Source organism: Phocoena phocoena, chromosome 14 (assembly GCF_963924675.1).
Source record: "Phocoena phocoena chromosome 14, mPhoPho1.1, whole genome shotgun sequence".
In the NCBI taxonomy this organism is placed as follows: Eukaryota; Metazoa; Chordata; class Mammalia; order Artiodactyla; family Phocoenidae; genus Phocoena; species Phocoena phocoena.
This window is the reverse complement of record NC_089232.1, coordinates 48871607-48898571: the sequence shown is the minus strand read 5'-3', so window position 1 is coordinate 48898571 and position 26965 is coordinate 48871607. Positions and strand designations below refer to the sequence as shown.

Below are 26965 nucleotides of genomic sequence, written 5' to 3'. Positions count from 1 at the left end.
CTTGCTGAATGGATACAAAAACAAAACTCATATATATTGCTGTCTACAAGAGACCCACTTCAGACCTAGAGACACATACAGACTGAAAGTGAGGGGATGGAAAAAGATATCCCATGCAAATGGAAATCAAAAGAAAGCTGGAGTAGCAATACTCATATCAGATAAAATAGACATTAAAATAAAGAATGTTACAACAGACAAGGAAGGCGAGTACATAATGATCAAGGGATCAATCCAAGAAGATATAACAATTCTAAATATATATGCACCCAAAATAGGAGCAACTCAATACATAAGGCAACTGCTAACAGCTATAAAAGAGGAAATCGACAGTAACAAAATAATATTGGGGGGCTTTAACACCTCAGTTACACCAATGGACAGATCATCCAAAATGAAAATAAATACGGAGACAGAGGCTTTAAATGCCACAATAGACCAGATAGATTTCATTGATATTTATAGGAAATTCCACCCCAAAACAGCAGATTACACTTTCTTCTCAAAGGTGCATGGAACATTCCCCAGGATAGATCACATCTCGGGTCACAAATCAAGCCTCAGTAAATTTAAGAAAATTGAAATCATATCAAGCATCTTTTCTGACCACAACGCTATGAGATTAGAAATCAATTACAGGGAAAAAAACGTAAAAAACACAAACACATTGAGGCTAAACAATAAGTTACTAAATAACCAGGAGATCACTGAAGAAATCAAAGAGGAAATCAAAAAATACCTAGAGAAAAATGACAGTGAAAACACGACGATCCAAAACCTATGGGATGCAGCAAAAGCAGTTCTAAGAGGGAAGTTTATAGCTATACAAGCCTACCTCAAGAAACAAGAAAAATCTCAAATAAACAATCTAACTTTACACCTAGAGGAACTAGAGAAAGAAGAACAAACAAAACCCAAAGTTAGCAGAAGGAAAGAAATCATAAAGATCAGAGAAGAAATAAATGAAATAGAAACAAAGAAAACAATAGCAAAGGTCAATAAAACTAAAAGCTGATTCTTTGAGAAGATAAACAAATTTGATAAACCATTAGACAGACTCATCAAGAAAAGGAGGAAGAGGACTCAAATCCCTAAATATAGAAATAAAAAAGGAGTAGTTACAACAGACACCACAGAAATACAAAACATCCTATGAGACTACTACAATCAACTGTATGCCAATAAATGGACAACCTGGAAGAAATGGACAAATTCTTAGAAAGGTATAACCTTCCAAGACTGAACCAGGAAGAAACAGAAAATATGAACAGACCAATCAAAAGTAATGAAATTGAAACTGTGATTAAAAATATTCCAACAAACAAAAGTCCAGGACCAGATGGCTTCACAGGTGAATTCTATCAAACATTTAGAGAAGAGCTAACACCCATCCTCCTCAAACTCTTCCAAAAAGTTGCAGAGGAAGGAACACTCCCAAACTCATTCTATGAGGACACCATCACCCTGATACCAAAACCAGACAAAGATACTACAAAAAAAAAAAAAAAAAATTACCGACCAATATCACTGATGAATATAGATGCAAAAATCCTCAACAAAATACTAGCAAACAGAATTCAACAACACATTAAAACGATCATACACTATGATCAAGTGGGATTTATCCCAGGGATGCAAGGATTCTTCAATATAAGCAAATCAAACAATGTGATACACCATATTAACAAACTGAAGAATAAAAAACATATGATCATCTTAATAGATGCAGAAAAAAGTTCTGACAAAATTCAACACCCAATTATGATAAAAACTCTCCAGAAAGTGGGCATAGAGGGAACCTACCTCAACCTAATAAAGGCCATATACGACAACCCCACAGCAAACATCATTCTCAATGGTGAAAAACTGAAAGCATTTCCTCTAAGATAAGGAACAAGACAAGGATGTCTACTCTCACCACTGCTATTCAACATAGTTTTGTAAGTCCTAGCCACGGCAATCAGAGAAGAAAAAGAAATAAAAGGAATACAAATTGGAAAAGAAGAAGTAAAACTGTCACTGTTTGCAGATGACATGATACTATACATAGAGAATCCTAAAGATGCCACCAGAAAACTACTAGAGCTAATCAGTGAATTTGGTGAAGTTGCAGGATACACAATAAATGCACAGAAATCTCTTGCATTCCTATACACTAATGATGAAACATCTGAAAGAGAAATTAAGGAAACACTCATATTTACCATTGCGACAAAAAGAATAAAATACCTAGGAATAAACCTACCTAGGGAGACAAAAGACCTGTATGCAGAAAACAATAAGACACTGATGAAAGAAATTAAAGATGATACCAACAGATGGAGAGATATACCATGTTCTTGGATTGGAAGAATCAATATTGTGAAAATGACTATACTATCCAAAGCAAGCCACAGATTCAATGCAATCCCTATCAAATTACCAATGGCATTTTTTACAGAAGTAGAACAAAAAAACCTTAAAATTTGTATGGAGACACAAAAAACCCCGAATAGCCAAAGCAGTCTTCAGGGAAAAAAACGGAGGTGGAGGAATCAGACTCCCTGACTTCAGGCTATACTACAAAGCGACAGTAATCAAGACAATATGGTACTGGCACAAAAACAGAAACATAGACCAATGGAACAAGATAGAAAGCCCAGAGATAAACCCATGCACATATGATCACCTTATCTTTGATAAGGAGGCAAGAATATACAATGGAGAAAGACAGCCTCTTCAATAAGTGGTGATGGGAAAACTGGACAGCTACATGTAAAAGAATGAAATTAGAACACTCCCTAACACCAAACACAAAAATAAACTCAAAATGGATTTGAGACCTTAATGTAAGACCAGACACTATAAAACTGTTAGAGGAAAACATAGGAAGAACACTCTTTGACACAAATCACAGCAAGATCTTTTTTGATCCACCTCCTAGAGTAATGGAAATAAAAACAAAAATAAACAAATGGGACCTAATGAAACTTCAAAGCTTTTGCACAGCAAAGGAAACCATAAACAAGACCAAAAGACAACCCTCAGAATGGGAGAAAATATTTGCAAACGAATCAACGGACAAAGGATTAATCTCCACAATATATAAACAGCTCATGCAGCTCAATACTAAAGAAACAAACAACCCAATCCAAAAATAGGCAGAAGACCTAAATAGCCATTTCTCCAATGAAGACATACAGATGGCCAAGAAGCACATGAAAAGCTGCTCAACATCACTAATCATTAGAGAAATGCAAATCAAAACTACAATGACGTATCATCTCACACCAATTAGAATGGGCATCATTCTACAAATCTACAAACAACAAATGCTGGAGAGGGTGTGGAGAAAAGGGAACCCTCTTGCACTGTTGGTGGGAATGTAAATTGATACAGCCACTATGGAGAACAGTATGGAGGTTCCTTAAAAAACTAAAAATAGAATTACGATATGACCCAGCAATCCCACTACTGGGCATATACCCAGAGAAAACCGTAATTCCAAAAGACACATGCACCCCAATGTTCACTGCAGCACTATTTACAATAGCCAGGTCATGGAAGCAACCTAAATGCCCAACGACAGATGAACAGATAAAGAAGTCGTGGTACATATATACAATGGAATATTACTCAGCCATAAAAAGGAACAAAATTGATTCTTTTGTTGAGACGTGGATGGATCTAGAGACTGTCATACAGAGTGAAGTAAGTCAGAAAGATAAAAACAAATATCGTATATTAACACATGTATGTGGAACCTAGAAAAATGGTACACATGAACCAGTTTACAGGGCAGAAGTTGAGACACAGATATAGAGAACAAATGTATGGACACCAAGGGGGTAATGCCGCAGGGTGTGGGGTTTGTGGTGGGATGAATTGGGTGATTGGGATTGACATGTATACGCTGATGTGTATAAAATTGATGACTAATAAGAACCTGCTGTATAAAAAAATAAATAAAATAAAATTCAAAAATTATTAAAAAAATACTATGCTCGTTGGCAAGAATTTGAGGGCAATATGCTAAAATGAAAATATTTGTGTTAGGATGGAGGGATCATGAGTGATCTTTTTCAAATTTTAATTTAATATTATTGATACTGTATTTATAGGTATTCCAATTTTGCTCCCACCATTTCTTAAACAAAAAAGAAGCATTTTCTACAAATTAAATGTAGTGTCTTAATTGAATGTTATAGCAAGAGAGGGTGGCACACCCAAGTGCCCTGTCAGTCAGCCCACTTATACAGCTAGAAAGAGGACTCAAGTAGGGTAATGCTATATTCGTGACTTATGCTTCAGAAGCCACCCCAGCTCCTTCTGTGAAACAGCAGGCCTTTGTATCCAGTTAAACAATATCTTCATACGAGACTGCTGTGATGCTGGGCATGGAAAGCCACGTCTACTGCAGAGTTCAACAGTGCTTTGGGGAAGAAATTAGAAGCTAAGTGCATTTCTAACTGGCTTAAGAAATTTCTCCCTTCATGTCCCTCTGTTATGTGGAACTACATTAAGAGATCTAGTGTGCCTTTATACAAAGATTTCTAAGAGCATGTGCTCCTGTTAGCTACTTACATTCAAAAATTTTATTTTGGATATTGTTCCATCAGAAGAATTAGAAATAAAGGTAATCTTGTGAACTGTGGGTGTCATTGCCTGTAGGTAATATTTACAGGTTCTTCCCTAAGCCTTCTAGGCTGTTGGGTTCCTAATGCAAAAAACACTGAAATATCATATCAAAAACCAGCAGCGAGAAATGAAAAGGAACAGGGACAAGCAGATAAGAAAATACAGAACGTACTCTGATAAATCAGAGGTCATATTCTGTTATCACGCATACTAAAGAGTTCTTTTGTGGTAGCCGTGTAGCATTTAACACAGAAGAATGGTTTAACAGCTACAAAAACAGACAGGGCCACTGATGGATATCACTCAGTTGTGAGACTAAGAAAAATGAAATGTAAGAACAGACCCACAGTACCTTACAAATGGCATTTTGCCATTTTCCCAGATATGAGAATCTTAAGCCCTTTCTAGGTCAACATTTAGGCTTATTCTCTGTAATAGGAACTTATACATATTCTAAGACTTCTTTTCCCAGTTCTTGATTTCTGAAAGTCAGAGAAATATGTGGTACAGCTGGATTTTCTACCTCCTCATATCAACTTTGACTTTCAGTGTATTCCTCTTAACATTTAGACTGGTCTATGAAAGAGGAAATAAGTAAATGTCTCCTACATGGTCTGATATAGCCCGTAAATGGTACTGAGAAAGTTGCTTATCCTCCAGTGAAGAGAAGTAAGTCTGATTACTACTGCATTCTAATCTCATTTTCAATGGACTTCAATCTCTCTCCTCTACTTGTAATTGGAAGGCAGGAAGATTTTTTTCAATTAGAAAGATGGGGTTTGTCAACTGCACACAAATTATTTATGATTAAATGCCCTGGAAGTGCAAAGGATGGGCTGAGATACAGCTGTTGAGTCAAGGCCAGCCTCTTCAGTTTCATAAAATGTAAAACCTCTTACATAAAACAACCAGCTTTTTCTTTTGTAGACAAATGAAACACTGTGGATTTGAACTAGAAATCCTAAAATAACTTTCCTCCAGTAAAATTTTGTTTTGGCTGTCAGCAATTATTTCTTAGAAGAAAGTACTCATGTGGTCAGATTCACTGTGGAACGAGAACCCTTGGTGGTTAAGATACTGGGCTTTAATTCCTGGGTTCAAATCCTGGCTTTACTATTAACTAGCTGGGTAACATTGGGCCAGGAGCATAACACCTCTGAGCATCAGTTTTCTCATCTGTGAGATGAGTATTTGTAAGAATAAGTGACACAATATACGTAAGTCTCTTAGCACAGTGCCTGGCACAGAGTAAGCATCCAGTAAATATAAACCATTATATTATGATTGTGTCATTATCTGTTATCTGGTAAAATGTGCCTAATATGATATATTTAGAAATACAGAGATCACAGAAATTGTTTCTCAACCATATGAGCATAGGAAAGTAGTTGAGGTGGGTGTGAAAAAGAGTAGAAAATAAATCTATTTTTCTTTCCTAGGACAAAATATAGCCAGGGAGCTGATTTATTATAAGTGATGTCCTGAACCCTATAGGTGCTTTGTCAAAATCACTGCATTTTCTCTTAAGCAATGTCAGCTTCATTCTCAGAGGTTTATGCATGGCTACGCGTAAACCAGTGGGAACAACTGAAAGGAGGTCATTAACTTGAGGTGGGCACACAAAAAGAAAAAGCCAAAGGCACCTGCCCAGAGGGAAAATAGAATTTAGGGGACCACTATCTGTTCAGTGCAGCAGCATGGTGACAAAGCCGCTCCTGGAATAAGAAAACTTTATTTTCAAAATGACATTTTAATCTGTATTTTAATGATTCTAAGAGATGCACTTCAACTAGAATGTCTCAAACTCTTCTTTTCCCCCCATAATGCTTGTGACAAAGAAGGGCCACAGAAACTGTAAACAGAAGCTGACGCCGTGTGGCCTAAAGCAAGTCAGTCCTATTATCTGTAAAACGAGGTCAGTGGATTGTAAGGCCCGCAAGATGACCTCCAGTGCTAAGGACTGACGGCCCCAAGTTTAAGGTAGGATCAAGAAGACATGCATTAGGCCATCTTGTTAAAACATTCTGTCTGTGGGTTTTTATGATGGATTTAATTTTAGAGCCATTAAAAACAAAATATCATCAATGTTTCTAACACTGAAAATATCTTTAAAGAGTATGAAATCTTTGACTTGGTAGGGTTTTTTTTTTTTTTCCTGTTCTTTTTTTAAACTATCTCATAGTTTGGGAAATTTATGAAGATTTTTGGTCGTCATCTACAGAGACCTTTATAATTAAGCCATTACATTTTTTTGATATGTTTAATGTTCTAAGCTTGTCTTCTTTCTTCTTTCAGCTGTACAGACACACACCCCTCTCACCATGTAGACATTCCTCTGGCTTCTTTCTATCCACCCACTGAAGCATGTCACTGCTCTGACAGCCATTTCAAGAGGAGAAAGGCAGGCAGAGGTTAGATTTTAGGAGATTTCAATTTTATAAAAAGTAGGTAAGAGGATGGGAGGGAGGGAGGGAGTACATTATGACGTTTGAAAAGAGTAGAGGTTTGTCTCCTCTTCATTTTAAATGCTTAGCTCTAAAGAGATGAGAGGACAATTTTAAGAGGGAATCTAAAGGACTTCTTCAAATCAATGGCTGCTCTTTGCAAACCGCTTTGTCCAATATTTATCTAAGTAAAATCTCTTCTCGGGTATCTCAAGCACCTGTGATCTGGGGAACTGTACTTTGGGAGATATTTCTGGTTCAGGAAACATCCTCATGAGACTTCCCATCCAGTAAAATCTGACAAGAGCAAACTTGAAAACCTGCCAGGTAGTGGCCCAAGTGTAACTCTGAGCCTGAGTGGAGATCACCAATTGAAATCCAGACATCTTACAGGATGCAGTAGGTACAGTAGTTTCATTGTATCACTTAGAATAAGACCATGAATTTCTCCACTGCCAGCAGTACTTCCCTTTAAACTTCAGCCATCTGTGATTTCTAGTGGATCCCTAAATACCGAACAGAATGGAGAGAAGAGCAAAGTATAAAAATGTCCAACAAAGTTTAAGCTGATGCGCCATTAGTTAGGACATTTGGAATTGATCCCCTCACATGTTCTTCTCTGTCATTTTATAATCCAGCACATCTATAGTTAGATAGTGTCATTTTCAAGGATAGGGCTAAACAAATTGGGCCACACAACTCTGGCCTAATTAACACTTCATTTAAATTTTTTCCTGAAGTCTTTGAAATCCAACTGGCGACTTGCAGTGACTTCAGTGAAAATAAACGGTTTGTTGGCATCCTCCACACAAGAACCCTTCAAACACTTCCAGACTGTTATGAGCTGACTTGTGCCCCCCCCACCCAAATTCATATGTTGAAGCCCTAACCCCCAGTGCCTCAGAATATGCCTGTATTCAGAGATAGGGCTTTTAAAGTTACGATTAAGTTAAAATGACTCCTTTATAATAGGCCATAATTCAATCTAGCTGGTGTCCTTATAAGAAGAAGACACACAAAAAGGCACCAGGGGCATGCACACAGAGAGAAAAGACCATGGGAAAACTCAGAGAGAAGGCAGCTATCTGCAGCCCGAGGAGACAGGCTTCAGAAGAAATTAACCCTGCTGACACGGTGACTTCAGACTTCTCCAGAACTGTGAGAAAATAAATTTCTGCTGTGTAAGCCCCCTAGTCTATGGTATTTTGTTATGGTGGCCCTAGCAAATTGATATAGAGATAATTTAAAACTATTTAAAATCATATATTGCTGGCTTATTCACAGACCTTTGATGTTAAGCAGATGTGATTGTATTTTGCCACTAATTGCCAAAAAGTCTAGAAATGAGTACTTTGGATTTGCATTTTAATAAAGTACTACATTAGTGTCAAACTCATATCCATTTTAATTTTGGTTAAATAATATATTTTGTCCTTTTCTGGATTTGCTGCAAATCATAATCTGCACCACAATTCTGATAGTTAAGCCCAGTTACAAAATGAACTCTACCAATTTATATTTTGTATTATTTAACTTAAAAGATAATGATAAAATTGATTTTAGTATGAAATATATATATTTAGGCATTGTTCCATTATGTCTATAGAACAATTTTTACAAAAGGAGCTATTTAACCTTTCATATCATTAAATGAAATTTCTCAAATTAATAAAAATTATGTGATATTATCATTTTCTTTAGTTTGTGGCCCCCTATAGCTTCATTAACACAGATCACTGCAGTACTATTAAAATTTTTGCAAGAGGGAGGAGATATGGGGATATATGTATATGTATAGCTGATTCACTTTATTATAAAGCAGAAACTAACACACATTGTAAAGCAATTATACTCCAATAAAGATGTTCAAAAAGAAAAACAACAACTTGACAGAGCGTGGGGATCTTTCGATGTCAGTAAATACATAAAATCAATTTAAATTATTTTAATCCGTTTAAAAAAAATTTCGTGTTCGTGTTAGAGTTCTAATTTATTTTAAAAGTTCCCATGCCAAAAAAAAAAAAACTACATAAGGTAAATCTCTACTAATGTTAATGGTTAAATTAGGTGAGATTCTTTTATTGAAATATACTGGTTTTCTTCAATTTACCAAGTATTGTGAGATCACAAAATGTTTATTGTGCCCACTTCCAAAACTCTAAAAACAAATTTTAAGTCCCAGAGGACAGAGCCTATATTATTCATACAAATTTCTATTCTTAGAAACTGCCTGAGGAGTCTTTTAAAATAAACACAAAAATTATTCTGCAAGACGTTAATTAGTTTTTTGGGACTTGCTAAATAGTCATGCCAACAACAACAAAGAATAGCAACTTTCACTGTTAACTTGAAATATTTATCATCTGCTCAAAGCTGGATGGGTGTCTTGTTCTGTTCTCATTCTCTTTTGGGGCTTATCGCTGAAGAATGATGCCAATTCCAAGCCTCTGTGAAACAGTCCTGCCATAGCGTGACATCCTCCACTGAAAGTGCCCAGGGACAGTGAAAGGCCTGGCAAGTGGCTAACTGTACCAACCTTTCTGTGCTAAAACAGAAAGGCTTGACCTCTATATGCATGCAATCATCTCAAGGTCCCTTCTATTTCTTGAGAAATTGGACACAGCTTTGCCACTCCTACCTGTAGAGCCAGACTTCAATATACCTTTCGGCCTGCTTTTTACTTGGGAAGATGCTTGGTAGAAGGGAGTGGAGAAGCTTTGTCAGTGTCCTCGACTTCTGCTCTCTTCTAATGTTCCTGGGACCTGCATCGTTAAGAGGAGCCAAGCCTTCAACCTCAACGCCAGTGTCTTTCCATCTCCACTCTCCATGCTATAATATAGTCCAAGCACCATCTGGACTGCTGTATCATCTCCTACTTTAGCTCCAGACACTCATTCTGGCTCCCTCTAGTTTATTTTCCACACTTTTAAGTGGAGGGGTTATTTGAAATAATGTGTTTCTGCCGATAGACTGTAAGCTCATGAGAACAAGGATTGTGTCTGTTTCTGATCACCACTGTATTCCCTGCAGAGGGCCAGGCACATGGGAGATCTTAAAGGAATGTTTTTGAATGAATTACTAAATCAATTAATGAACTGTACCCTCTTAGACACTTGTTTCTTCCACTATCCCTTGTCCTTCACATTACCATACCGAATCTCTCCACCCTGGACTCTTTATCAGTCCTAGCTCATGCTCCCAGCCTCTTCTCCATGATCCAGACTCACTGATTCCATCCTACATTTCCTTCTAATGCTGCTTCTTGCAGGTGAAAATAGGTACCCACAACAGTGATTGTTTTTCTAATCAATACATTAGGAAAACAGAAGAAATTCCATAATAAGTTTATATAAGAAGTCTAATTATCTTCATGAAATTTGACACAATGATTGTCTGCTAACTATGTGTAGGGACATACAATGATTTTAGTTTGGATAGGAAAATGGGGAGTCAAAAAAGTCATAGGACTACTAATCTTTTTTAGGAAGTCCTTGGGCATTCTGAGGAGAAACATCACATATAAGCTCTTAGACATATGTAAATACATTATATGCTTAATATTTCAATCAAAAAATAGACAAACATGAAGGAAAAGAAGGCCTATAATAACTTGGTATTTAATAAAGTTTATACCGAAAGAGGTATATGCAAGCCATGTTTTTCTTTTCTTTTAGCTGGCAGTGTAGTACACTAAACAAACCTCTGAGCTGAAAAAGCGTGGGTAGAGGGTCCCAGGCCTGTCACTAATGACACATATAAACAGAGATATCTCATTTGACTAGTCTTAAAACAAAAAAGATTTTAGGTTGCCATATTTTTGCATTTGATGACTAAGACATTTTATCTTATGACAAAGTAAGGGTCACAACATAGAATACTATCAAGAATACACAGCTTTTTAAACACTTTACATTGTCACGATAACTTGGGTGAAAATTATAGCACATGTAGCTGACATATTTCTCATCAAAAAAGAAAAGTTTCCTTTTAATAGCCCCAAGAGAAGTTTCCAGTTTGAAATTTGTGAAATCTTGATTTTCTAAATATTTAATCTATAAGGCTATTAACATTTATGGAAAGATATGATCAAGTCTGTCTGAGTTTATGGGAGTTAGAAAAACCCCAGGTTCAACTCTCAGTAATACACTCAACTCAAAGACATATTACTTAAACTTTCCAAGTGTCATCACATCTGTCAAATGGGGATAAATTATGAGATTATTTTTAAGAATGAGATGTAGGGCTTCCCTGGTGGCACAGTGGCTGAGAGTCCGTCTGCTGATGCAGGGGACACGGGTTCGTGCCCCAGTCTGGGAAGATCCCATGTGCCGCGGAGCGGCTAAGCCCGTGAACCATGGCCGCTGAGCCTGTGCTCCGCAATAGGAGCGGCCACAGCGGTGAGAGGCCCGCGTACCGCAAAAAAAAAAAAAAAAAAAAAAAAAAAATCATGAGATGTAATTTGTGTTAAGCCCCCAGGTTCTGGTACATAGTTGGTGTTAACTCTATGATGGCTACTTTTGTTTTTATAGATTACACAGAATCACAGACCTGTAGAAATGAAAAAGACTTTATAGCTAGAGTCTGGTCTAATTCCCAACCTATTAAGGATGGTTTTGATAACCTTGACATGTTGGCCTCTTGAGCGCCACAGAATTAGAAGAGAGTAGGAAAGGTACCACGGCTTATTAAGAGTTTAAGTAAATTATCTCATAAAACTACTATTGTTCATGTTATTTCCTTTTAAAAGGAAATGAAAAAGTAAAGAGAGAACATCATCACACATTATGGGAAAATACAACAGACCTTCTTGTTTTGGTTTGGCTATACACTGAAATACTCTAATTGCATTCAATCATTAAACTTAGTTTTTCTAGTAAATGGCTTTTAGGTGTATTCAACACAAATAACAGGAAAGTTCAAAGTATGAAACTGAAATTACAAATACAGCAAAAGAAAATAAACAAATACCTATAATCCCTGGATTCCTATTGCAAGGGCAAGAAATTGGTAACATTATGAAAGCTACTTAGAAAAACGTAAATCAGGAAAATCAGATTTCCAAAAAATGTCTATATGTGTAGAAACAAAAATATAAAAAATAAGATACTAAAATGAAAAATATCAGACCTGAGAGAAAGGCATTTGATTCTACTATACAGCTCTCTCCATCCTCACAAATTCTACTCCTTCTATAGTCCATTTTGGGGAGCCACTGAAGAATTGAGAAGCAGGAAGATATATAATAAAAGTTATTTTAGGGAGATAAGCATCTAGGCTGTACACCTAACGGGTTAACATAATGAAGAACATAGATAGTCAATAGCTGATAATAGGAAAATTGTGATAAAGGTCTTACATAACTAAAACAACACAAGTGCAGATAGAGAATGATGGAACCTGGGGAATCACTGAAGGAGGAATTACTGGAAACTAGTGGCTACCATTGGATTTAGTGCTTTGATGGGATAACTAGAAAGATTTTGATATATGGGGTAATAAGGTGAATTATGTTATTAATAACATGCTAGGAATGTCAGAGAGTAAGATGGTTTGAGGAGATATAATTCAGTTATAGAGTAAGAATTCAATTGCAATCAGGAATATAAATCTTTGTAAAAATGAAAGAGTTGTGCTCATCATTACCTATTTGCTCAGAATATATTAAAATTTAACAGGAATATACCATTAGCACCAGTTACCAGTCTTGTCCAGGTGGATACTACTAATTTCACTTTATCATCACAGATTCAGAAACGTGCTCAAATTCTCCTGAGAACCCAGGGGAACTCAAGCTGGAAACCTATGGGATGTCCCTAACCCTAGGTCCATGTTGAAACTGCCCCCAAAAGCATTCTTTTGTCATAGTATAGATACCCCTTAGAAACCCACAAATTCTGGAAGGAAGTGGTTCTGATCGCCCTTCCTTAATTACTCCCTCAGCTTTAGTTAGTAGGATCGTTATGAAGTTATCATAAATACCCCATCACAAAGAGCAAGACCAATTTTTGTGCAATTTTGGAATCTTTAACCACCTATGTTCTTGGGTTCATTCTCTCTCCTGTATGGAATGGCCCTATCACCAACATATGTCCATTCTAGACCAGACTCAGATGTTACTTCTTTTAAGCACTAAACGTGTGCATTCTCCTATCTACTTCATATCTCTTCCAGCTCTCATATTTACCTTTTATGCTATATAATCTTGCATTTCCCATACAATTCATGCTTCTCTAATGATTTATCTTTCCTCCCAAATTATACTTCAAATTCTTGTAGGGTAAAGACAGTATTTTTTGCTTCTCTGTTCCCCACCGGTTTAGCCCACCATGGGACAACCATAAAGTGTGTCTTAATACATGCTCATTGATGGATCACAGGAGTAACGGAGGCTTTTGGCCTCCATTAGCTCCTTAATGTAAAATGTGTTAAAGAAATGGATAGGTCTAAGACCTCGTCTACTGTTAGCACTTTAAAGAATTTTATCTATTTCTGATGCTTTTAAAAAAATTTCTAGTCGCTTACCTTTTTTCAATGCTTTCTAATTCAGCATGAAATAAATATTTGAGAAAAATATCTTTAGGCAAAAAGTGAAAAAAAACTATTTTGAACCCAAAATAAACATAATTTATGAAACGTGAAACTTGATTAAGCAAAAGAAGATATTAAGCATAGATTTATGAATGACTGAGAATGTGTTGATATTTTAAGGTATTTTCAGTAGGAAAAAAGGTAATAATTTCATATTTGGTTAAAGTTATTTTTAACCAGAATTAGTATTTATATAATAATATTTAATTTTATTAATTTACTTAATATCTTCAGCTTCGCCACCTGAACAGGAATAAACCCAGCCAGCTAGCATAATGACTAACAGATTGATTCTAGTTTCTCCTGGTAAGAGACAAGCAATAGTCTCAATTCTATCTGGCAGTCTCATAGGTAAAGTGACGAATGTTCTGGATTGCCTGGGGCAGTGTTGGTATGTGTCTGTTATGCAGAAGTAACTATTAATAGTGTTTCTTTTCTCTCTCAGAACTGCGCCCATATGAATAGTGTTCACGGTCTCCTAATTATAGGGCAACATTGTGGGGAATTGAAGATGGAGACTTCCCTGATGGTTAGAGCCCAGACAAAAGGTAAGGTGCTTGGTATGAAGGAAAAGACAGCTCATTCTTTAGGGGACATCCTCTGTGTCAGGACACATGGCTTGCCGACCCATGCACAGATTGGATTCCAGCTTCCACTCATCCCCTCTGATGGGATATTGGTGAGTGCCTATAGTTAACTCACCAGTAGTAACTGTGTAACTATATGCAGTGGCCTGCCCATCAGCTAGCACGGATTCCCTAATTCTCACGTATTAAAATTCAAAGGATCTCCAATACCTGATCCACATTCCCAACCTCTGTGAGATCTTCCCTGACTACCACACAGTACTCATTTCTCTAAATTTAACCAGAAAAGATTTTCTGTGCCACTCATTTACGTTGAACCCAGCCCTTCCTCAGTGATGTCTCTGTAGTGTTTTGGCTCAGGGTGGGTTTGGAGGGCACGAGGGGATGGGGCAATTACACGTCTGAGGTTTCCAGAAAGACTTACCTCCATGTGTGTGAAGCCAAGTCTGGTAGCCAAGACAGGATAAATTTGTTCTCAGAAGGAAATGCACATTAATATGGGGATATTAGTACCTATTGTAATTACAGAATTTCAAAACTAAACTACTTTGATCATTAGAGAGAGGCTAACACTTACTGAGTACTCACTACTTACCACGTTTTTATTAACTACTAAATATTTTGAAACTAATAACTCATTGAAAATTCAAACTACCCTAAGAAGTAAGTACTAACATTAACCCATTTTACAGATCAGGAAACTGAAGTACAAAAAGAGGTTAGAGAACTGAGCCAGAAGTCACATTATCTATGAAGTATTGTAACTAAGATTTGAACCCAGAGAGTCTGACTCCTGAATTTTCTCTCTTAACCTCCACACTATCCCACCTTTAATCTTGTGGTAAGTCTACAGCCTAAGTCTAAAGTTTGGTCATTTGATGTGTAGCCTATATTTCCTATCACAATTTTAGTGTTTAAGAGGGGTATACAAGTTGGATTTGGCACTCCCTTCTGTATTTAGGTAAACAATACCGAGGAAAAAAAAGAATAACCAGAAGAGGAGGAGGACATAATCCCAAGGGAAAATTCCCAAGGGACACTTGAATGTTCTTTCAAGTTCTGAGCAGAAGAAAGAATAACCATTGGTATCAGGACCTCAGCACAACAAAGGAGCAATCTGATGGGAACCAGGAAGAAATTTTTCTGATTTTTTTTTTCTTACCGAGACTGAGAATAAATAGTGTAGACAGCATTGCATAATAATACTTCAGAGCACTGGAGTGAGCTTTGGGGTGTGTGACCTTGGCAAGTAACCTAATTTCTCTGTTTAGTCATCTATCCCAAGGAGATACTACAAGCTGCCTTATAAGATTTTGTGAGCGTTAATGAGAAAATGTATGTAAAAAAACCACCACAGTGCCAGTATGGAGTGCCCAGCATAGAATGCCTAACTCACTGTTGCTGATTCTAGATCCTACCAAAGCCAGGAATCGAAATAAGCTCTGTGAACATCTGGGATTTGGGGTGAGTTCTCTTTACCTCTTCACCCCAATCCTTGAGCGACACCATTTTCCTTATTGAGTCAATGTGATGGATTTAATCTTCTATTTGAACTTCACTTCCATAAAGCACAAGCCTCATCTAATTATCCTCAGGTCTGTTTCTTACTGTGATCGCCACCATCCTGCCCCTCTTTTCTGCAAAGCAAACCTTTCCATTTTAAAACGTTTCTATTTGTTTCTCCTCTAACCAGAAAATACACCCTCATCCAACTCCTCTGCCGAACTGAGCAATAAAAATAATAAATGAGAGAATTGAAGACTCCACGTGGACTTCTAAAATGCTCCAGCAAATGTGACCCTGAAAAATTATTATGGCGTGCTACCAATTAGTTGACACTGCGTAGAAAAATGAAGCTAAATGTCCTTCTATTCTGTCCAGTTTTATATCTCACGTATCTAGCTAAAATACTTCATTGCTTCATTGGAAATACATATGGTAATATCTAGACAGACTTATGTCAGGTATCTTCTTTTTTGGGTTCTCAACAGTCATTTTAAATGTTCAGGCCACCAGTATAGATAATATGCTCAAGATGACAAATTTCTTCAATAATACTTAACATGAGGAAAGTTAGTCTCAAATTTCCAGGATGGGGGTTGGAACCTTAGATGCTTTCTAATGCAGTAAAACTCATAAGGCTAAAACCAAAACAGACTTTTAAATGTTTAAGATGAAAGTCTTTCTTTGAGAAATAGTCAACCCATGGGGCTAAATCTGACACAAAATATTCATCATAATTTAAATTTTAATATATGGCCTATTTAAAAGCTTCATACTTCAAAAGGTTTTCACATTTATTATGTCATTCTGTTTTAATTAAAAACTAAAATATTAGATTAGGTTACAACTTTGGATTATTACAGAAATTAGGTTAATATTCCTTAGGAATAAATGTACTTTCCTAATAACCATATGAACATGTTAATATACAATTTAGTCACAACAATTATATCTAACTTAGTTTTACAAAGACATGAAGTTTTGTGGTTTAAAATCTTTTTTTCTGGAGTAATGTTATAATACACAGAATTGAATAAAAGGTATTTTTAAATGAAAATCATTAAAAAATTTTTTATTAAAAAATATTAAGTTAAAGAAAAGTTGCAAAAGATAGTAATGAGAGTTCTACATAACTTACATCTAGCCTAACCTACTGTTAACATCTTAAATAACCATTGGACAATTACCAAAACTAAGAAATTGATGTTGTTAGTACACTATTAACTAATGTAAAGACTTTATTAGGTCTTACCAGTTTTTAACTAATGTCCTTTTTGTGTTCCAGGATCCAGTCCAGATTCCCACATCTTATTTGTCACGATTAGACTGAGGTCACGAATTTTAATTGAGAATACAAAGAATACCAGAGAAATAAAGTGCCTCTCTCAGCACACCATATCAGGAGGTGCATGAGGTCCATATTTCTTATTACTCGTGATGTTTAACTCAACCACTTAGTTAAGGTGGTCTGCTGAGTTTCTCTGTGGAAAGTTTCTATTTTCCCCTTGCAGGAGACACTTTTAGATTACATAAATTACTAGCCTCTACTCAAACTTCTACCCATTAATTTTAGCATCTATTGGTGAATCTTGCCTTCAACAATTATTACTTTGAAGTTCTAATGTTGAATTTCTACTTCCATCACCCTTCTACATTTGGTACTGGAATTCTTCTGTAAGAAAGAGTGGTGCCCACTCCCACACATATCTATCTATCTGTCTGTCTATCTATCTGTCTATTCAATCACTTAATATCAGTATGTGCTCACAGATAGTTATTTCACTATTTGGGTTATAATCCAATACTATATTTTGTTGCTCAAATAGCTCCTTCTGGCTAGTAGGAGCTCTTTCAGATTGGTTTCTGTGTCCTTCTGTCATGCCTTTATATCAGGGGTCAATAAACTGTGGCCAACAGGTCAAATGTGTCCCTCTATCTACTTTGATAAAGATTTATTGGAACATAACCACACCCATTCATTTACTTATTATCTATTGCTGCTTTTGACCTATAGTGGTGAAGCTGAGTAATTATGACAAAGATCATATGGCCCGCAAAAGCCAGATATTTACTACCTGGCTTTTTACAGTAAAAGTTTGCCAATCCTTGCCCTAGATGGATTTTTATTTTTTTAAATTGAGGACTTTGGATAGTGCCAAAAATGCCTTTGTTTGTCACATTTGAGGTAGTTCATTCATAATACAGAACCGTGAATATATATTTTCCTAACTTAATTAGTTGTAACATTTTTTATGTTAAGGACCTATTTCTCATGGAAAGGAAGGAGTGGCTTGTCAGTGTTCTCTTGGAATGAATTAAGTACATATATAAGAGAATAAACTATTATTAAGATTAAGAATGTGATGGGGCGAAAAAGGTGAAAAATTATCTAGTACAGAGAGAAAAAGAGATAAACTATCCTTCTCCATGAGTTCTAAAGTTTCCTCTATACATGCAAAGGGCTTTATTACTTTGCCCTCATAATAATAAAAAGTAATCCTTTCCAAAGGTGTCAGATTAATAGTCATTTTTCTCTTGACTGCATTGGACACTGTTATTTCACCATCACACTTCATAATCCTCAGATGACTTACCAATAGATCTATCCAAATGAGACCCCTCAAATCACGCACTTTGACTTTAAGGATATTTATTATGCAATGCACCAACTTTAGAATTATAGCAAGCACAGTATCAGTGGTCAAAATCCATTTATTGGAAGGATTATGACATTCTTGTAATCATATTTGAGAGAACAATTTTTCTAAATTGGAAGTACAAAAGTTGGGCTTGTTCTGTTAAAGAAAAAGAATTTTATCTGAACTAGCAGAGGCTACATCCAGGGCAACACCACTGGTTAGAAGGTTATTATTATTAGAAGGTTAATAAAGGGCAGTTACATTTCATTGGAAGCTTGCTTCATTTGGGTAGGAGGAAGTTCCTCCTCATATGTTCATTAAATAGACTTTATTTTTTCCTCTGAATTCTAGACCTCCTTAAGATCACTCAGAGCAAAGGTTCTGCATTCTAATTCAGAGGTCAATGGTCCATAAGGATGTTGAGGCACAACCCCTAAAAATCATATGCATCACTGAGTATACACGCAGATATCTGTGTATTTTTCTAAAGATAAGATGCCCTATTTATCAGATTCTTATAGAGGCAGAGATTCAAAGGAAGTTAAGAAAAATTGATCTAGATTAATCTAAAACTGCAGATAGTTACCTAATTTTTGTACTTCATATAGAACTTCAACATTAGTGTATGAAATTTTTACCTTTTTGCTATTCTGCTACCTCTTGAACAAACTGTCATTGTTTACTAGGAAAAAACTGACATTTATTACCAACTAATTCCTGAGCTAACAAGATAAGAAAAGTGGGTAGACAGCAGACAAAGGGAAATAGTATGAAAAATATGAGCCTTACTCATAGGTGGTACTCAAATGCTCACGTTAAGAGTTGAGAGGAAAAAAAGCAAATGGTAGAATTTTTAAAAAACTGTTTAATCACACATAAAAATACTAGTTATTATCAGTAATAATATTACTAGTATAATAAAAATACTAGTATTATCATAAAAATATATAAATATTCCTGGGCAATTTAATAAAACCTCTTGATAAAATAGGAATCAGAGTGTTTGAGAAAAAATTAAAAGAAGGGCCCATCATTAAGTTGGGAACATGGCTGATCGCCCATTGAACTCAGGTAATTATAAACTATGTTACCATAAAGATACTTTTGGATAATAATCAAATTATAAAAGCATTGTCACAAAACTATAAATCTCTACAAAATCAACTGAACACCTGCAAGTTTCCTGAAAGCCTAATATCCTTAAAAATGTAATTTCTCTGACTTTTAGCCTTTACCTATTTCTGAAAACCTATTTCTATCTCAACTCCTAAAAACTAAATTTTCATTTATAGTGGCAACTATTTTTTTTTTTGTATCTGACATAAGTGATTCATTGTTTTTAACTAGTAGGTAGATTCATTATCCTGATGATCAGTACTTTTGAAGAAGAGTCCTTGAACCCAATTCCTCAGTCAACGTTTTCGGTTACCTTCACTTAAAATTTATGATAATGCCATTCTCTGTTTAACCCAAGTATTTTTCTGGAGTGAAATCAACACCTCCCCTTATTATGATACGAATTTAAATCTCTAAACAAATTGTAATTTGGAAACAATGACGGGGAACAAGATAAAGGGGGAATCTTCTGGAAACCATGAAGAAGGGCTGCCATTTATATATGTTTATATTATCTATGTTTGCCAGACTGTGCAGTCTAAATGATGCCCATCAAACCATGAGAGAACCTTTCTCTTTCTTTTAGCAGAAAATTAAAAATCCTAATACGGTTGTGTTACAATAACTGTAAGCACGCTTTGATATTAAAAAAGAAAAAAATGCAGGTCACTGAGAATATATTAGAACAAGCGAGAAGTCTGAGAATATATCATTTCTTTCCATCTCCTTGGATACAATTTCTCTGAAGCTAAGCATTTTAGGTAGATGTAGTTAACACACTGCTCAATAAAAAGTTCACTATGCTTCGTCATTAAGAAAAGCCCCCAAAGTCTCAGGAAAACTGAACACCATGAAAGAAGATAATTAAAACGGAGAAAGTCAGAGTTTTAGTCACTAATTCTAATAAAGCTATAGTATTTGAAGTTTCAGATTTCTCACAGTATGAAGTTTTACTTTGGATGATTTGGATTAGTAAACAGTTAACTATATCAAATAGAAAGCCAAACATTTATATATTCACATAAATATTTATCCATGCACCTATGTATGTTTTGGCTAAAAAACATGAGCAAGGGCTTCCCTGGTGGCGCAGTGGTTGAGAGTCCGCCTGCCGATGCAGGGGACACGGGTTCGTGCCCCGGTCCGGGAGGATCCCACATGCCGCGGAGCGGCTGGGCCTGCGAGCTGTGGCCGCTGAGCCTGCGCGTCTGGAGCCTGTGCTCCGCAACGGGAGAGGCCACAACAGTGAGAGGCCCGCGTACCGCAAAAAGAAAAAAAAAAAAATGAGCAAAAGACAATGCTTTGACATTGAAGTTAAATGGGATTTATTCAACAATTATTTATTAATTATTTATTATGTGCCAAGTCCTGATCATCATGTCTTCTGTTGGAGCCTACCCCAAACTTATAGTGTATTTAAAGAATGACTCACATCTTCTATATGGTTTATCAGTTTCCATAAGTGAGTTAGATTTTCACTGCCTTACTTTGTAGGAGGGAAACAAAATTCAGTCACACTCTTCCCGTATCTCTACATTTAACCAAGACAGGGGCAAGTCTTCTATTAAGATACAGTTTTTCTCCCGAATAATACTTAAGAATTCTTATACTTGAATTGTCTAAAGAACCATTCCTCTTCTAGCGACCGAAATCAACTAAGTTTCAAGTGATGTCACTGAGAAATAAATATAAATTAGTAAATATATAAAGTTTGAAATCATGTCAACCTAAAGTTTGCTGCAGGAACAGTAAAACAGTATGATTCATAATGGTTTCCTTAATTTGCTAATAAAGTTTTTAAAGTGAGGTTAAAAAATAATCAGTGCCTACTAATAAGTAATACTATTGAAAAATTTAGTGATAACAAAAACTATGGTTTTTGTAAGAAACTTATTTTTCTTCCACGTGTTACTAGTTTTTAACACTCATACGACAGTTTCGTGTGTATGTGTGTCTGTGTGGGTCAGTAGAAGCAGTAGGCTGTGACATGGACTAATATAGACAGTTATGCTTGACCATGTAAATCATAATGTTTAGTTATGAAGAATATACCTTGCTATGTTGAAGGATACATCTAATGATCTCTCTTCTGTTTGTTTTTTGTCTCCTAGACAGTATAAAGAAAACCACACAGAGCCAGTAGATAGGAGTTTCCAAGTGTAGTTTTGGCACTGCCACTAACTAGCATAGTGATCCTGATCAAATCCATTAGCCTCTCCAAGATTCCTTTTTTTTTTTTTTTTTTTTTTGCGGTACACGGGCCTCTCACCATCGTGGCCTCTCCCATTGCGGAGCACAGCCTCCAGACGCGCAGGCTCAGCGGCCATGGCTCACGGGCCCAGCCGCTCCGCGGCATGTGGGATCTTCCCAGACCGGGGCATGAGCCCGTGTCCCCTGCATCGGCAGGCGGACTCTCAACCACTGCGCCACCAGGGAAGCCCCAAGATTCCATTTTATTGTCTGAAAAATGAAGAAGCTGGTAGAGACGATCTTTGAAGTTCCTTCCCTGCTTCAAATTCTATGATTATAAATGAGGTAGATTTTCTCAATTATACCATCCACATAGTAAAAATTCAGTTAAAAAGAAATAAAAATATAAAAATCCTCAAACCAATGGATACTTTAGTACCATATAGGAAACTTTCAATGATGGAGTGGCTTAAATACATAATAATTAATGACTTGAACATAATTAATGACTTGAACTAAAAATCAATCAATTAATCTAAACTAAGTGTGTAGAATTTAAAGGGAAATCATCAATATGACTTTCCCTGAGCCCTGAAATATTTGAAGCGTTTGAAGATGAAAACAAAGTCAAGATTTACAGATAATACCCATAAGATCTTTGAGCCAAATTGAATGGTCATGCGAAAAGCATGAAGTTTTTTGCATGAAAAACTCTCCATGAAGCTTTTCCTTGAGTTATTCCTGTTTCTTTCAAATCTTCCATCCCTAAACTATCTGCTTCGTTACAACACTCCAGATCGCCATTTTCTCTTTTCTTTAAACTCTAATAGCAACTAAACCCTGTACTACTAACTTTGAAGCTAATCCGTTTTATGTGACATTGGTAGGTTTTCAAAATCCTTCTTTGCCTCCCAGATAGACTAAACTCTTAGTAAACAGCAACTGTATCTCTGACTTCCCTACTTATTCCTATCACAGGCTTCCATTTCATTGTTACTTAATGCAGTCTAGTGGCCCCACTGCAGCATCAAAACATTGAATAATCAATGGTTACATTGAGAGAGAGAGATAGGGGAACTAAAAAGTAGAAATGACTCTCCTTTTACTCAGTTGTTCACTAGGTCTTCTAATGTATTCTGTATTCAACCTCTTTATTTTCTCACACCCTCACACCTTATCTTAGGCCTTTATCTTTTGATACCTGGGCTTTTTAAAGCTTCCTAATTATTTTCTGTCTCTACCTCTTCCTGCTAATCCCATTAAAACGTAATCTAGCCTTTCAAGACCCAAATCAAATTTCCTATATTTTTTGTAGTCTTGCTAGACTACTCACTCCAAAATGGCTTGTCTTCCTTGGAACCAATTTTCCCTTTTTATTTTTCTTATTCAGAAATTAGCTGAATATGATATGATAACACTTGTATTTTCCCACATAGTATATTTTTAATCTTGAACATTTTTTTACGTATCTCTGTAACAAGATGGTAAGCCTAGGAAGTTCCCTTAATATAGTATATATTTGTTGATTTGATGTATTAACTTGACAGGAATAAAATGAATATTTGACCCTGTACAGAATAAATAACATCTTTTTGGCATTCTGTGGTAGACAAATGAAGTCAATGGTTTATCTTCGAAGGTAACTGTGGCTTATCTGGAGAAATCTTTAGTCTGGGCTAGTAGAATAATGTTAGGTTAATGTTAGGTTTTGTGGATTAACATCATGAGAAGACGAAGTCTATGTTTGTTGAGAAAGAAAATTTTGTAATTTTCTGTAACTGTAATTAGGAGCAAATCAGGGATTCATGATGCATTATATTCTAGAGCTTTAACTGATAAGCACCAAGAAATGGCTTTCTCGACTTTAAATGGTTTGCAAAATATTATTTCTATACTTTGCTCCATGCACAGAAAATAATGAAAACTGGGTCTGCTATTCAGAAAATTCAATATTTATTCTAACATGTGAACTGTTGAGTTATGAGAATATTTCATACACTCCAGAAGAGCATAAAATCTACCTCTACTAATTAGTTTCTCTATGAAAGCTTTCCAGACAATTACAGGCTAATACCACTGGTCAATGGTTTAGGTAATTTTCATTAAAGGTATAGTGTTGCTACCAGATGAATTGCTTCATATAAAAGCACTTACCACAAAGTCCTACAATGGAAGGTTAAGTGCTATACTTAATTACTAATTTCAATCCCTATTACCTATATTTTGCAGTGCAGGCACTTAAAAAGGAACCAAATATAGTCTGTTGGTTTCCGCTTTCCTGATTACAGGATTTAGTGGTAAAAGCACTAGTCCATCTGTTTTTCTAATGAATAACCAAAAAAAAAAAAAAACAAAACTTTTAAAATAAAAATAGTCATACCACAAACCAATATAAAAGAGATATGCTAGACATTTCTATTGAGCTCATACATAAGATCACTTTGCTGTAAAAACTTTAATCTAGATGACGCATACTTGTAAATTTGTATTCAGTCTTCATGGCATTGTAGCAGATGAAGCTCTGAGAGAAAAAGGTATTTGAAATTTTCATGGCTTATTTCCTACCTCAACATCATGCTGAAATGCTCACAGAGCAGATGATTAATAAAATGCTTGATGACAACCATGGTGACTCCCCTGAGTTCTTTACACATTGATCGTTAACTTTTTATATGTATATATCGAAATTCCTCACAGCTGTTCTAGTTTTCTCAAGGGCAGATTCTGTGTTTTACCCTTGCTTGTATCCTTCAGAATAACTGCAACTTTGTTCACTTTTGATTTATTAATAACATTGAAAATACTTTTTGGTGAAAGGACACTTAGAATCTTTGACTAAATATAAAAGGTGGCATCTAAATTGAGTATTGCTGAAGAGTCGTTCCTTAATTATCATGATTTTGCCAGCTTCTGATTTTTAAATATATTTTATATTGTTTCGTATACTGAGCATCCATTTAATTGGTACATAAGACATCGTATGTGTTAGACAACTATTAATCTAGAAAAAAATATAGAAATATTTGTTGACTTAGTTAATTAACACTGCTCCAATCTCAGCTACTGACATTCAAATTGGACATTAGCATACCACAAAAAGACAGGGATCATGTCTTTTTTGGAGTATGCCTAGAATATAGTATCTGGTATGTGCACAGGTAAAGGGTTGCTAGTCAGATAAAATATATTAAAATAGTGAGGTATAGAAATTTTTAAAAACATAAAATATTGATCCAAGCGCATTAGTGCATTAGAAAACGAGGTTCTGATTATCTATGCTTGGGAAATGCATACTATATTTCTCTTCTAGAGATTCATTATGGTATTAATATAACAAAATACAAGCATAGATATTTTTAACTTAGTTAACCCAGAATTTCCCAAACTAACTTGAGAGTGGGACTTCCTCTCTCCTCTCATAAGTCACCATTAACATTCTCTAGAATAGGGCACTTAAAGATACTAGTTTGGAAGTATAAGAGTGAAAAGTTACTCAACTAAGATAATTTTAAAGAATTAACTGGTGAAACAAAGCTAGGCTTCAAGAGGCAACTGCCACACTGTAACAGTAACAGGATTTATCATTTTACATGGTCGGGTTCACCGTTCACGGATGACGACACCCCAGGAGCAGGGTCTAGATCTCATCCTACTTTATATCTTCAGAGGTGCCCAGTGCAATGACTTCCTCTCAGTAAATAGGTATTGATTAATTTGGATTTTAGGAAATTCACCAGTTTACATTTCTGTTGTTTCACTAAGGCTGCATTTATCATAAAAATTACATTTCTACTAGGATTCAGTACATGCAATAAGGGATGAGCAGGGGCTATGCAGCACTCTATACATATTTAAGTTACTTTCTTTCCAGATCTTCCATTCTTTAGTCTTATTAAAGTTGGTAACAGAAGGTGTGCATTCTTGTAATTGTAGTTTAAAACCGGGATAATTCCAAGGACGTCAATTCAGCAAGTATTTATTGAGTGTCTACTATTTGCCAGTATTATAAAAGGCACTGGGCTTATTATTAACGTGCTTGCTTCTGAAGTTTGTCATAGAGCAGGGTATTTTTTTTATTACATTTAATTCAGCAAATACTTGTAAAGCACCAGATTTATAGAAGAGGTTTGAAATGTGGCTTGAAGATGTAGATGCTGTGAATTATAAAAGGTCCGTAAGGGTATCACAGACATTTCATTCCATAATTGTACATAAGTAGTACTAAAAAAATTGATCTTTATTTAGTAAGTTAGTTACTTCCTCGAAATATTTCTTTCAAGAAACAAATACTGTAATAGAGAAATTTATATATAAATTTTGGTAATCATTTTTATTGTGCAAAATAAAAATTTCTTTTTATAATCTTTCTTTATACTAATCTTTCTTTATCTTTCTATACACAGATAAATGAGACTGATGTTTTTAGTAACCTCTTTTGTACTAAAATATGGAAAGGATAATAATTTCAGTAAAATACCTTTGGACTTTTGATTTGGATTTTACTTTAAAATAGGATTTTAAAAATTGAGAATATATGCAATCACAAGTAACACTGGTTTAAGTTTCTAATCTACTGCCTTTGTTTCAATAACAGTACTGACAAAACTCATTAATGATGAACAGGGCAATTTTTATTTTATCAATAATAGCTTGGCATACATTTTATAGACTTGAAATGACTAATACTACTAGTGTCACAGAATCTTCACGAAACCCCATGGTTATATGACAGTGAAAACAAATTTCATTTACTTACATGTTCTTATAACTGCTGTTTTATGGTACTATATATAGTTCCTTTACTATTTCTCTGTTTGTCCCATGGTCCTCCTGCAGCTTTCATGAGTTTCAGCTATGTACCACCATCAAAGGAACTCTCCTCCTATTTTCTTTCAGAGAAAAATGGTATGATACTCCCTCTCTCAGGTTTAAATTTTAACTTAGTTACTTTTGACAAAGCCTTTCCTTTGTTCGAATGCAAGAATCCAGTTAACAAAGAGCTTTGACATGTTGTGCCTTTTATGTGTGCATTTTTCTGGTTTCACTGATGTCCCGAATTTGGCAAACGATAACGTGTGCCTTCGAGTTCTCCTATAAAATGCCATTTGTACACTGTATCAAGAACAGTTTAGGACAGCATTACATTCACATGACTCTAAAATCTGATAAATACTTGACGGTTTCTCCGAAAACCCAAAATTGGGTGAAACGGACGAAAACAATGCTTCGTTTTCCAGTTTGTTTTTCATAAAATCTTCCCCCGATACACATTCACTGGCTT

At 35.6% G+C, this 26965-nt stretch overlaps 1 protein-coding gene across 22 annotated transcripts in view; it reads right to left on the bottom strand.

Annotated features, from left to right (window-relative positions):
* The window catches only part of NRXN1 (neurexin 1), a 1127862-nt gene that overhangs the window by 145215 nt on the left and 955682 nt on the right, over positions 1 to 26965 (bottom strand). The window lies entirely within an intron of this gene.